This window comes from Teleopsis dalmanni, chromosome X (genome assembly GCF_002237135.1).
Source record: "Teleopsis dalmanni isolate 2A chromosome X, ASM223713v2, whole genome shotgun sequence".
Taxonomy (NCBI): Eukaryota; Metazoa; Arthropoda; class Insecta; order Diptera; family Diopsidae; genus Teleopsis; species Teleopsis dalmanni.
Window position 1 is genome coordinate 86,492,092 of NC_051848.1, and position 6,306 is coordinate 86,498,397.

The window sequence follows — 6,306 nt, forward strand, 5'->3', positions numbered from 1 at the left end:
ATGCTGCACATTCAATAAGAACAGACTGCCTAACTAACGTATATATCACAGAAGTTATATACAATTACAATATTCATCAGAGTCAATGTATACATCAAGTTTCAAGTACTTAACGCTAGTCCGGGCAACAGCTGTCTCTCAGACACAATCTATTAAATAATTATTAATTACTCCGCCCTGAGATGAACTATAAATTCCTGTAAAATAAATTCTTTTATGGAAAATAAGCATAACACGTGTTGGTGAAACACACACATACGAAAATTTTGCGGTGTATCAGAACAGAAAATCATACGAACTTAAATAGTTAATCACATTTTATATTAGGACAGTACATGTCCTAATAACCCGATAAGTATGAAATGAAAATATCCTGGTTGAGCGATACTGTATCCACTTAAATGTTAATCCTACATGCAAAAGAAACCTGAAGAAATAGTCCAAGAACTGGCTTCACAATTCACAATTGAGAGCTGTGATAATATTCAATCAACAGACCCATAAGACGCGGCAATTTATCAATATCAATTTCGTTTTGAATATGCTACATAAAGGATTGACAATGGTTTGAGTTTTTTTGAAAAAAAAAATAGAAACTATTTGTACTTATCATAGTCCCACCTACACACGTATTTCCTATTCGCTACCTAGCCATCCTTTCTGATTCTAAGCACTTTATATGAACTTCTCTTTAGAGGTGAAATAAAGTTTAAAGACGCTCTATAGTCAAAATGGAAGTCTTTTCATCTCTAAGAATGGTTTTAGTTAAAATTAAAATTTCAGACTGCGCTTCCGATGCTTTACTAACGCTGAAAAAATGATGATGTAGATAACCTTATTTTAATTCAGTATGGCTTTCATAAAGTGTTAAACGCGTTATGTTCATATGCTAGAATGGAATAAAATAACATAAAAAACAAAATTTTTGTTGTTGTAGTTCACTACTGTTCGAAAAAACCCGCTTTATAATAATTTCTTTTTAAAATTTTTTCTTCATTTACGTTGCATTTTCCTGCTGTTATCCATTTAAAAAAGGACAGTACCTCGGTTTATAGATCTAGTCTAGGAAGCAATAACCACTTATATTTATTTCTTTAAATTAATTTAAAAAATACTTTATAATTATGTTTTAATTTTTCTCTCCGAACTGCTACAGCTCACTTTTTTAGCATCAAGCACTCCCCGTACTTGCGTACGTATACGTTTTTCATATGCGACTTTTAATTGCTTTTGCAGGGCAAGAATCTATGTTTTCCACCGCTAAGGTCAGCCTACAGCTAATATTTGCGTGGAATGCGTGGAATGCGTATCTGTAGATATATTTTTTGAAGCCATGTTTTGATAGGAAGCTTAAGTCAAGGGAACTATGAAGCTCCAGCGACGAAACAAACTCTTCGTATTTCACTAACAAATTTGCTTCTTGTCAACTGACACCTTTGCATGCATTTGACAACTGAAAGAGTAGCTGTCAATTTTAATGACTTTTTAATTTAAACAAATCAAAAAGAAAAAACCTTTTAATACATTTTTTCTTTTTAAGAGGAAATTTGATATTTTTTCCCTGCCTATGCACTTTCCATTCGACCAAATCGCTTTCGATTTAATCATTCGATAATATCTTACGGTTTGTTAACGTAACTGTCGAAACGGCATTTAGTATGTTTGTTGTTGTTATTGCGCTTTGTTGTTGTATGCCAGTTCTCTTTCGTCTGTTCCTTTTTTATTTCATATTTGGTTTTTTTTTCAAATTTGTTAATTATGAGTTAAGCTGTCAAGTGACATGGGTGCATTGGGCTTTATTGATAAATTTGTTTCGAAATGAGCGAAGACGAATGCTAAAAGCAGAGTTCAAAGGGAACACAAAACAACAACAACAGCAGCAACAGCAACAACAGCAGCAACAGCAACAACAGCAAAATGCAACATATGAGCCCTTACGCCGCACTTGAAGGGAATTGACACCAACGTTTGTGTTTGTGTTTGTGTTGTTTTATTGCATTATTTGTTGACATTGACAGCCGCCAAATTGCTCAACGCATCAGTGTGTCAATTTGCTTCACTTTGTAGATTATCAAATTGTTTTGATCTATCGCCAAGCAGTGATTATTTTTACAAGTGTATCAGGTTGATACACTGAATGAATACCGAAGACCGAAGAGAAAGAGTAAGAAACAAACATTCATGGCTTTTATTTTATTTTGTGAATTATGTTATTTCTTCTGTGTCAGTTAAGAATGTTATGGGAGTTGAAAGAGTTTAATTAAAAGAACGGGAACGGAAACGGGAGACTTTCCTATTTTATTTTGTATGAAACTATTCAATATACATATACGAATATGTATTAAAATCAAGTAGAGATAACTATTCATAAAAATATCATATTATTTTTACCTCGTATTATTTGAATAGGTTCTTGGAGACTTCTTAAGTGGTTTCTTGGCAGTGTCTGAAAGGTTTTAGAGAAAACAAAATAAGCCCGTATTATTTAAGCAAACAATTTTAAAGAATTTCACAAGTTACGGTAATAAATTTACTCACTTGTGGGTCTTTCGGACGCGTCGGAACAAACATACTGAGAGAATATTTTCATTATCTGACCTTACTTTTTTTACAGTTCTTCTTCTAAATCTTATAAGAACTTTATTCAACGCATAAAGGATATTTAAAAATATCTCAGAACATTCAAAAAAATAGCGAACCTTTTCTTTTAATGTGTCTATATTTTAGTAGGACCATTTATTTATTAATGAAATCGTTTTTCAATTTTTTTTCTGCTTCTGTGCTTATTTCGAGTTGTTCCTTTCTAGTTACCAGAAATATAAATACTTTTCTGTGTAATTTGAAAAATTACATGGAATAATTTTATAAGTTTTTATAAATACAAATATGCCTTACTTACATTTTTAGCGTCTCTTACAAAACACCAATAGCAACAGTATTCATAGTTCATTCGAAGCCAGATACGTTCGCGGGCCAATAAAAATTACTATGCAAATTCAAGTTCCACAGAAACAAGTACATAAATTTTTTGTTGAGATACGGTGATAATATTAAATTTAGTTTCATTAATTTATTCTTTTGAATTTTTTTGGAATATTGTATCCCAACAAAACAATGCAATTTTACCAAACTACATCAAGGGAAATTGTGGTAGATTAGAACCATGTCGCGGGCCGCGTAAGCATTATCCGCGGGTCACATGTGCCCCGTTGGCCGTGATTTGGACAGCCCTGCCGTATGCAATTGGCAGACATCTTAAGATCGATCATATCACGAGACTATTTTAAAGTACATATATGTATATATTTAAGTCACAAAACAGAAAACATATATGTTGACAGACTACTAAGCTGTTTCCCCTTTGAATGACTGGTATTGGACAGGAGTTCGGATGTTACAACTTATGACGACTTTTACGACACTTGGCATACAATTAAGTTATTATTAATGTAAAACTAAAAAACAAAAAGAAAAAATAATAATAATAAGACAACAATAGAATTAAGTTATTTTTAGTTAATAAAAAAAAATTGTTTATTCTTAGTTAATCTAAACTCATAAAAAAATGTTAGTATAAGCTATTAATAAAATTACGGTATTAATAAGTTAATATGAACTATTTAAAAATTAAGGTATTAGTAAGTTAACTTAAACTATCAATAACATTAAGTTATTATTAGTTTAATAAAATTTAATAAAAAAAGCAATAATCCTCCATGAAATATAAATTAAGTAGTAACACCTCTCATATTTTTTTTTTGAGTGTCATTTATTTTGCCGAATTTTTAAAAAATGTGCAGCAAACAAAAATAGCAAACATAGCAAAACCAGCCGCAGGCATTTAGAATAGGCAATAACAACTTAGAAGAAATCTACACAATGTGCACTCGGAAGTTAGAAGTCCCTTTTCGCAAGATTTATATAAAAGGAGGAGAAAAATCAAGTAAGGGGGACTTGGTCGCAGCACTTAGAACAGTGCGCATCACAGCAAGTGCATGGGCACTTGATCACAGGCCATGGAACAGGGCACTTCACAGCAAAACCAGGAAATATAATAACAAGGTAATTAATAAACTCGTAGAATATTGATTCCCAACCTACCAGCGTAGCCTTGTTGGTAACACTAATTCCAAACAACGTAGCCTTGTCGGTAACATTGGTTTCCAGTCCACCATTGTAGCCCAGTCGGTAACACTGATTCCTTGCAACGTAGCCTTGTCGGTAACGTTGGTCCCCAGCCTGTCAGCGTAACCTTGTCGGTAATGCTGATTCCTTGCAACGTAGCCTTGTCGGTAATGTTGGTTCCCCACCTACCAGCGTAGCCCAGTCGGTAACGCTAATTCCTAGCAACGTAACCTTGTCGGAAACGTTGGTCTCCAGCCTATCAGCGTAGCTTTGTCGGTAATGCTAATTCCAAGCAACGTCGCCTTGTCGGTAACGTTATTTCCCAGCGTTGTTTCTCAGTTTTTTTCTTAATACAGGAATTATAAAAATACTAAATATTTGTAACTATAATAAATTTTGTTAGTAAATAAGTATAAATAATAAGATATTGTAAAATAGAGATAATATATAATAAATAAAAATAAGTATAAAAAAATTTTCAAGTGTCCAGAATCATTGTATTTCGAGAAGAATCAGGGTTACAAAAAAATATTCTTGTAACGACTCTGGGATCCGGCAAGCGAAACCTCGGCGGTAAGGTTCATTACAAACTGTATATGAATTTTCACTGATTATTTTATTTAGGTGTGGAAAAAGACAAGTGACTATTTTCTCGATCTCTCCATGTATTTTCTAGACTTATGGAGCTAATTCAGTCATCAAATATTTATAAGTTTTTTAATTTTTATTTATCCAGGAGACATAACATATGAAGTCTCAGTGTAATTTCACCATATTCTCTTTTACCATAGTTTATGTGAGTGTGACATTCTGCTTGCGTCTGTTCTGTTGTTGAAACGGTCGAAATGATTGACGTTTTGCCAATAGCAGATACAGCAATCGCTGTCACTATGACAAGTAAATTGCACCAGCACCAAGCGGCGGCAACTGTGGATGTCCGAACCAACAAAGGCAAGATGAACTGCTAACCCAGTTATGGCACCATGCGTTGAGTAGCATATTTTTACGCAGCATGTGAACAAACTCCCATCGAAGCGTTATTGTAAGCAATAAGCGTGTATACACACATGTGTATGCACGTATGTACGCTATTATTCACATAGATTTATTTCCTTTTTCAGATATTTTTTCTTTTCAACTTTTTCGTGTCTAGGTTATACAATAAGTGCGTAATCTGAGTAATCCTGTTGCGAAGGTACAATGCATGCCACACGCCATGTTGACACATTTTTACGCCAAACGGAAATTGGCTTTTTCGGATTTAATTCCTGTTATTTTTTTTGGTTGCGTAGTATGTTAAAATGTATCTCTATTTGTTGTAAGAGTATTTTTTTCTATTTTCTAGCAATGTTCAGGTCGGTGTTATTGTTGATCAAATTGACAGCAGTGGAAATGGATTAGCAGTTTGTATTGAACAGAACGGTTGAGTATAGCTACGAAGGATTGAATAAGCATGCTAAACAGCTTATTGTGTAACATCTTAAATGGCCGTCCTGACATTCGAAATGTCTAACTAGAGCACGCCGTCCCGACTGAGCAGACCGTACTTAAAAGAGCAATTCTGAATGGTTGTAGATTGACAGATTAATTTTTGGCTTATGACATATTAAATAATTTCGTTTTCCATCGTTTTATATTGCGTGAATCGTTAAACTGTTTTTTAATGTCTCGAATACCAGATAATTATTTTTATATTGAAAGTTAAAGGCGTCAAAAACTTTAAGAATCTTTCCCGATGTGTAAATACTTTTCACACAAAGTAATATACTGTACTGGTTTCTAGTGTTATCAAAGCACAGGATTGTTTAATCAACAACCCTGTGCTTTGACGCTAATATTTCTAATGTGCTGCAATTGAATAAAGTAGTTTAAAATTTAGTTTAACCTAATAAAAATGCGCATAATAATTAATTGCAATTATTTCATTGAATTCTTTTAATTCGTATCGATTTTGACTCATTTTCTCCTCTCAGAATGCAACTGAAATGCAAACCTTTCAGTTAATTAAAGGATTTCACTTCCATTGGAACGCTTATCAGTTAATTAACCTAATTTGTGTATTTTGATTTGAATATTTAATTTCTTTATTATGCACTTAACTATTTATTGTATTTTCCATTTCCTGTGCTCGTGCTTCCTAATGCTACTTAACTTGCTCCTTCCTGCTCCTTCTCTTGGCAA